Genomic DNA, 8,686 nt, shown 5'->3' with positions numbered 1-8,686 from the left:
TAGGCCACTATTTTCCCAAATTTACATAAATAACATTTTTATGTAATGTTATAGAACTTTTTTTGGAAACAAGACTCATACTATTTACATTTATGGAAAATTTGTTTGTTTTTCCTTTGCATTAGCTACTAAATTTTGCAATTTATTTTGAAAATGAACAATAATTTCTTTTTTATACTAAAATAAAATAAGGTAAAATATCTCTCAAAGGTGGAGTGTGAAAAGCTACATTTTTTATTATTTGTCTTAGGCTTCTATTAACCTTGGCACGACACAAAGTGAGACTTTTTAGACGAGTTACTTTTTCAGCATCTGGAACTCGAATACGATCCACAGGCTCTCCAACAACAGTCTCAAATCCTGTGACTAATACCTCCATATCCATCTTCGTTGTGTTTTGCAATAACAGACTTATAATACTTCTGAGACCCATCTCGTTGATAGATCCCTAAATCATTAGAAGTGCACTATATCTTCATTTTTTTTTGTGTGCACCATCTATATATATAAAGCTAACTTTTTCTCTTTTCTCCTTCCTCCACATCATCATCCACCTAATCAATTTTTTTTTTTGTTTTTGCATTAAAAAAATACTATTTTAAATAATCATTAATTGCTTATTTATTATTTATAATTAATAATACTTAAAAGTAAATAAAAACGAATTAAATAAAATTAATAAAATTTTAAAATAGTATAAAAAATAACATAAATTTTTTAGTAAATAATAAAAATAATAACTATATAAAAATGAATTAAGTAAAATAAATGAAATATTTAAAATATTTAAAATAATACTATGAATTTATTATAGTAATAGTGTTATTATTCAAATCATAACCAAAAATGATCATATTCCAAAATTTATAATGGGTTAATGAGTTTTAGAATGGAAGTAAGATTTTAATGCATGGTCGAGTAAAAAAACAATTTATGTAATTGTATTTATAAAAATCTAAACAGAAAAATAAAATTGAAGTGGAACATTAGTTTCTAAGAAACATATACTACAAAGATTTATTATTAAATTTCACCTACAAAATATAAAAAATTAGGGAAATATCTTTAGTCAAGTGGTTATAGCACCACTTCTGCGACTGAACCCACCAGAGTTCGACTCCACTAAGTCGTGTTACCCTGCGTAGTAGAGATTGGTCTTGTCGATTCAATGATGAAAAAAAAATTAAGTACTTAACTCAATTTAAAAGTTTTAATCTAAAACAAAGATATTGTAAGGGTCACATTTTCTTTTGGGAAAACTATGAAAAATAATTTGGAAAAGATAATCCATCTAAAAAAACAATATCAATGGTCATAAAATATAGAAAAAATGAACATCTTTAAAAAAAATCAATTTTAGTGTGAACATGTTTTTTTAGTGAACGGATATTCATTGTATGATAAGATGACGTTTGAGGTAGTGGTTGCGAGGTTGCGAGGTTGAACGGTGGTTATTAGAACCGGTGGGAGCCCGTGTACTGTTGGAACTGGTGGGAGCGTGTAAACCTTGATCAGACAGGAACAACTATGAGAGATGGCGGAGAGAAATCAGAGAAAAACAGATCGGAGAAGTAGAGATCAGAGAAGAAAATATATAAAAAAGTAATTATTAGATAACAAGAAAAAAATAAATTGAAATACATGCAAATCGGCGAAGAAATAGGAGGAAGAGTCAATTTACCTTTCAGATCTACGCCGGTGAGAGAGGAGGAAGAAAGAGGGCGAGAGAGGAGGAAGAAAGAGGGCGAGAGAGGAGTAAGGGAGACGGTGAAGAAAGAGGAGAAAGAGAGACAGTGACTAGGGTTAGGGTTTAGATCGGAGAAGAAGAAGATCGAAGAAGGAACGGCTTTAGGGTTTGAACTTTGCTCAAACTAACATTCGCCTCTATATAGACTTTTTAACCCCTCGCGAATCCCTCGCAGCATTTGCAATGAAATAACTAGAAAACCTCGCAAATCAGTCGCACAACTGACAAAACCGACCAATAAAAACACCCCAAATTTGCGAGGGATTAACAAGTACCGATCACAAATCCCTCACAAATTGCAACAAAGTAACTAGAAACCTCGCAAATCAGTCCCAACAACCGACCAAACCGACCAATAAAAACACCCCATCTTTGCGAGAGAAATGCGAAGACCTGTATAATATACCTCGCTAATCCCTCGGAAACTTATAAATCATTCTTAAAAAATACATTATCCACAAGTTTTCAATCATATTCATCTTCTGAATTATTAGAAAGTACATTATCCTCGATAGAATCTACTCAATCAAAAGCTCAAGAAATACAAATGGTTCATTTAAACTCAATCAGCTGGTTTGGCATATGTCCACATCGGTAATCAGCTGGTTCAGCTATCATGCTTGTAAAATACTATCACGTTTGTAAGTGATAAAATCTCTCTTTCATGTTTGTTCCTATGTTTTGGAAAGCTCTTTGTTTGTATGGTTGGTGATACTATGGACTCTACATTACAACTACTGATCAAAAAACTTCAACACTCAGTCTCATAATGAAAGTAAATCACTCCAGGTTTATCATCACATCTTGCTTTATATATCTTCCGTGTCTCTACGTCAAAGTTTCTTTAAACATCTTAGCAACTTTCTTGACATGCCAATATATTCCTTGATCTCAAAAGTTTCTTGTCTCTTGATGTTGGTCAGTAATGATCTTCTTTAGTTTCTGGCAAAATCTTAACTTTGCTAGGGAATCGTGAGTGAGTGGTGAGGGATTAGCGAGGGTCAATCGCACGTCCCTCACAATTTGTGATTGATCTGCGAGGCCCAATAAGAAATATGTCGCTAAGTCCTCGCAAGTTTATAAATTATTTTTAATCCTTTGGAAAATATTACCATGTTGGTTAGTGATACAATCCCTCTTTCATGTTTGTTCTTATGTTTTGGAAAGGTTTTTGTTCGTATGTTCCGTGATTACTGGACTATGGACTCTACATTGCAATTGCTGATAAAAAACTTCAACACTCAGTCTCATAATGAAAAGTAAATCACTCCACGTTTATCATCACATCTTGATTTGTATATCTTATGTGTCTTCACGTCAAAGTTTCTTTAATAAACATCTTAGAAACTTCCTTGACATGCCATTATATTCCTTAATCTCAAAAGTTTCTTGTCCTTTGATGTTGGTTACTAATGCTCTTCTTTAGTTTGCGGGCAAAAGCTCAAGAAACACAAATGGTAGGAGATGGTGAATGAAGACACGACAATCATGGCTCTTCCTACTTGAAATTTTTTGGTCTTGCTCTACACTTCTTGAAAATTTTGATACAAATCCAGCTGGAAACAGACCAACAGTACTCGAGTGACTCCAGCCTGTCCAATCTGGCTCGTGAACCAATTTAGTAGCAGGGAGAGTGCACCACACTCTATCATGTTGGATTGGGCAATTGATTAATCCCTATGGCTAGGCAGATAATGCTCTTACTAAGAAAAATTCATATTGTTTCTCAAGAATTTTAGATGGAAAACACCTTCGCCAACGCCACTCTCCAATCTCCATTTCCCCCCACACAAGCAAAAAATAGGAGCCACGAGTGAAAGTTATTTTTTTGTCAACGATTAAAACTAAAATAAAAATTCAAAAATGTCAATGATATTGTAAATTGGTGCTATCTACCTCTAAGCAAGACGGCATTGTCTTTCCCGCTATTAGAGTCAACATATAAATTATGCTTGTTAAGAATGATCCAATTTATAACTAATATATCAGACAGAATAATCCAGCTCACAAATTATTTTTATTAACAATGACCCAACTTGCAAACTATTTTAAATTAGAACAGAATGATTACAAATTATTTTTATTACTCAGTCAATGAAAAAAAAACAACTAGTGTTAAAATTTAAAAATGACCCAGTTTGTTTTCATGTAGGCCATGTTCTCTTCCTTCTTTTAGTTGTTGCCAGCAACACACATATTAAGCATTAATTTTTTTTTCTTATTAATATGTTATACTTTTTTTTTATAAAGAATGTCATTATATCACTTTTCACACGAATTAAGGAAAATAAGTAAATTTCATTTTTATCCTTTACTAATACACTATAGATTACTCTCTCTCTAATTAATAAGTTGAAATAGTAGGAATAAAACAGAAATTTCTAGTATTAAAACTGTATTGGAAACACAAAACTACACTTTGTGAAATAAAATTAAAACCTTAAAATGATACTTTTTGTGACACTGAGAGAATATCATTTTTTCTGTTGGTCAATACATTAAATTAGTAGAGATAAAGCTGAAAAATTTACCAAACATTTACATTGAAAATACAAAATGACACTTAATTTGAAATAAAATCTTAAATCTAAAATGACACTTCGTATATTCATTTCTTTTTTACTTTTTTTGGTAGATATTATTTTTTTATTAAATTATTTTTTTAAGAATCAATTATGATACAGCCATTTTTCTTAATGAAATTTATGAATTTAACTATTTTACCTAAAATCGACTTCCTCTGTTTCACAAAAAGTGTCATTTTATATAATGCACAAAAATTAAAAAATTATACAAATTTCTATATTACCCTTGATAGATACATTAAGAAAAATTCTTTTTCTAATTAATAAGGTCAAATAATAGGAATAAAAAAGAGATTTAATTTAAAAAACTGCATTAAAAACATAAAATGACACTTTTTGTAATAATGAAAAAGTGCCGAAATGACACTCATTATGAAATAGAGTGAGGTATGAATTTGCTATTTTTCAAAAAATTTAAACACTATTTTGTACATTATGTTTGAGTATTTTTTGTTCTATTTTCTTACGGTTTAGTATCTTTTATGAAGTATGTATTTTTTTTATAAATGTATGGATTTTAAAGTGATTATAAATGGCAAATCTAAAATATTTGAATTATATGATATATTTAAATTAATTATAATTAAAAGTGGCAAAAACAATAATAATCCCTTTTTTAATTAAAGGATTTACATCATCGAGCACATGTATATTTGGCAAAAGGGACATATTTGGTTACATCATCAAGCACTTATTATTATTTATTTTTTTGGACAAACAAGAACTTTCATTCAAACTAAAACCTCAAGAAAGGTGAGTTCATACAACATGATTCCAGATAAGCAAAGTAAAGTAAAGCTATGGTTCCATGAGTTTAACAATATTTGAAGAATCTATTATGACCAAGGCAGTATCGTCCTTGTAGTTGGGCTTCACGAGATCCTCGATCAAGTGGTGGTCATAAGTGGCTCTAGCGGATAACGCATTCGAGCTTGTAAAAGAATGCTCCACGGGGGAACACAAAAGGACCTTCTCGCCAAACACATGAGAGGGTTCAAGAGCCTTGGAGAAAAGTCATTCAAGCTTTTAGGAACATACCTCATGATTCTAGATGAAGCTATAACAGGGGTATGCAAGAGATGGCTGTCAAACCGTAACAAAGCAGGTGGGTCCTCCCTCACATGAAGTTCACGGTCATGGAGGTCAAGGAATTCCACACAAACCTTGTAGTCGATTTGGCCCTAAGATATGGAACTAGACACGAGCATTCGATCTTGTGGTGGTAGGTGGCATATGGGGACAATGGGTACAAGCACCCGAAGTAAACTAGACTGTCGGATCAAAATCACCATTAAAACTCAACATTGCAGACCTCCAAACAAAACTATTAACCAGGCCTTGACATAAACATTTTCAAAGAAATTCAGAAGAAACCAGTATTCTGCTACCGAGGAATCCTCGACTAGACCAAGCAGAGATAATCAGTACTAAAGAATTTGAACTTAACATAAGGCTATTATAATCGGACTGGGTAGGGAAGCTCTACAGCCGGAATCATATTGTCAAAAGGGAGCTAGCAGGTTTAAGCGTTCACAAAGCCTTACCAAAGAAAAATATGGCAGTAGGATTTCAAGATAATGGAACCAAGACCAACTCAGCACAATTAATTCCGCCATAGAGATTAGACAAAGGATTTACGAGAGATGTCGTTGGTATAGAAGAGGAGTCCACAGAGTTGGGCCATAAAATTTGAAAGCATGAATCAATTCTTTTGGTAATGGGTAAGTGGATGGATAATGGGCCTAACTGTGACCAAAGGTCCATCAAAGGCTGAACAGGGAGTGGCGGTGGATCACAAATTCTTCGAGGGTGCATCGGTGAAAAAGGGTGCAGCGACGACCTGAAACACAAATTCTTCGAGGCAAAGAAGCGTTTGGTGGGGAGCAGAGGTAGCCTCTTTAGTATCGTCTCAGTTTTTGCAGCCAAGGGAATTCTATCCAAGAACCGGCAGCGCCATGTACCTTGGACGCTTTCACCGGGCAGAGAGAAGCCTCAACCAAGGGAAGAATTAACTCAGATCTAAGGAATAGAGGAAGCACCAAATTTACTCGTTTCATCATAGGGTTTGGGGGGGAGGGTTTGAGTTGAAACGAGGGTCGTCGGAGGACTCCCCCGCCGTTTATCTCTGGAAGAGAATCGGACTTTGAAGCTTGGCAGCGGGGTAGAGAGTGTTTGTGCGGACTTTTGCATCTTGCAGAATGATTGAGATAAGAGCTAGGAAAGGTTAACGGGAAGTAAAGCATGCGAAAAGAAGCAAAGAAGGACTCAAGATCCTGACGCCGGCAAGCCGAAGCTCCCCCGGCGTCGGAACAGACTATTTTCGCTAGCTTCTCGATATTCGGAACAGAGAAAGATATTTTCGCTTTGGTCCACTCTGTTTTTCTTCTTTTCTTTTTATACGTCACCAAGCACATGCATGCCATTTCTGGTCAAAATTTACAATATCAACTATCAACCATATTTTCTCAGCATTTTTATACAACTTTTACATATACTTTTGTAACAGTTTATAACTCCAATTTACAGTTTTTTGTATAGTATTGTGTATGTTACTAATCAGATTAATAATAATATTTGGAAATCTGAGGGCTGGGTATCATGAAAACCGAAATTATTAACCATTATTGTTTACGGAAATATTGAACATTAATGCAAAATATATTAAATGGAGAAACGACTACAAAATAAATATTAATTAATGCTTTCCCCATATTAGCAACGGAGAGAGTATTATTAACAAAACAAAAAAAAACAAATGATTGCAGGATGGACCGTTTCCTCGGGAAGGAAAGCAGCTTCGTCGCCACATACATTTAACATTTGGATCAGACAGGTTAATGGGCCTCCGATATACATATTGTATAGATTTAGTCTAACCATATAGAAGGGAAAACCCTAAACCATTCTATGTATAAATACTACTCTTAGAAGAATTAATAACACAACTCTTTTACCCAATATTTCATGGTATCAGAGCAAGCAATTCTGTGACCTAATCTAAATTTCTTTTTCTCTATTCGCCGCCGTCATAACTTGACCACCGCACCTACTTTCCTTTTTCTCTTCGTTGGTGTGCATCTCAACTCACCGTTGTGATGAGTCTTATCCCTACCGTCTCTACTTCTTCTATCTATACTTACCATGCATCTGATAATTCAGGTGCTTTGATCTCTTCGGTTATTCTCAAGGAAAACAACTACTCTGAATGGGCCACCGAGCTCATGAATTCTCTCCAGGCCAAACAGAAACTCGGTTTTCTTGATGATACCATCCCAAAACCATCAACCAAGCCTGATTTATCCTCTTGGAAGGCTGCTAACTCGATGATCATTGGTTGGATTCAAACCTCTATCGATCCTACCATTCGTTCTACGGTCTCCTTTGTTTCTGATGCTAAAAATCTTTGGGAAAGTCCTAAACGGCGCTTCTCCACTGGGAACGGTGTCCGTCGTCAACTTCTCAAAGACGAGATCTCTGCCTGCCGCCAAGATGGACAACCTGTTCTTGCTTACTACAGACGCTTAACCAAATTGTGGGAAGACCAGCAGGGCGTGTACATGTGCAGCTGCTCCGGACATCGCCAAAGAACATGAAGGTGATAAAGTTCATCAATTCCTCTTCGGGTTGGATGAACGGTTCTGTCCTATCCGCTCAACCATCACGGATCAGGACCCCTTACCCGATCTGAATCATGTGTATTCACAGATTATACGTGAAGAACAGAAACTTAATTCCTCTCACTTGAAGGACGTTGACAAAACTGATACTATTGGGTTCTCTGTCCAAGCTGCTCCACTTCCGCCTACACCGCAAGTCGCTGCTGTTTCTGCTCCTCGCTCCCGCGATCGTTCTTCCTTGACTTGCACCCATTGTCATCGCCAAGGACATGACGTCAGCGAGTGTTTTTTGGTTCATGGCTATCCCGACTGGTGGCTCGAACAGAATCGCCATGATAGCTCCAACAACTCTTCGGCTCGCGGCTCTTTTGATCGTAGTACCAATAACCGGGGTACCACCTCTCGCAGTGGCCTTTCCTTATCCTCCGGACCCCGTGGTCGCGGCCGTGCCAATGCTGTCACTAACCGATCACCCTCTACGTCTACCAATGGACCCTCCGATCCGATTGCCCAGGTGATTTCTCTTCTTCAAGCCCAACGCCCAAACACATCTCCTGAGAAGTTGTCTGGTAAAACTTGAACTACTGATGTTATCATTGACACAGGTGCTTCACATCACATGACTGGTGATATAAGCTTACTCTCTAAAGTGGTTGACATAATTCCCTCCCCGATCACCAAGCCGGATGGGTCTCGCTCTCGTGCCACCAAACGAGGCACTCTTACGTTAAACGACC

This window comes from Camelina sativa, chromosome 3 (genome assembly GCF_000633955.1).
Source record: "Camelina sativa cultivar DH55 chromosome 3, Cs, whole genome shotgun sequence".
Taxonomy (NCBI): domain Eukaryota; kingdom Viridiplantae; phylum Streptophyta; class Magnoliopsida; order Brassicales; family Brassicaceae; genus Camelina; species Camelina sativa.
This window is presented reverse-complemented; position numbering follows the sequence as displayed.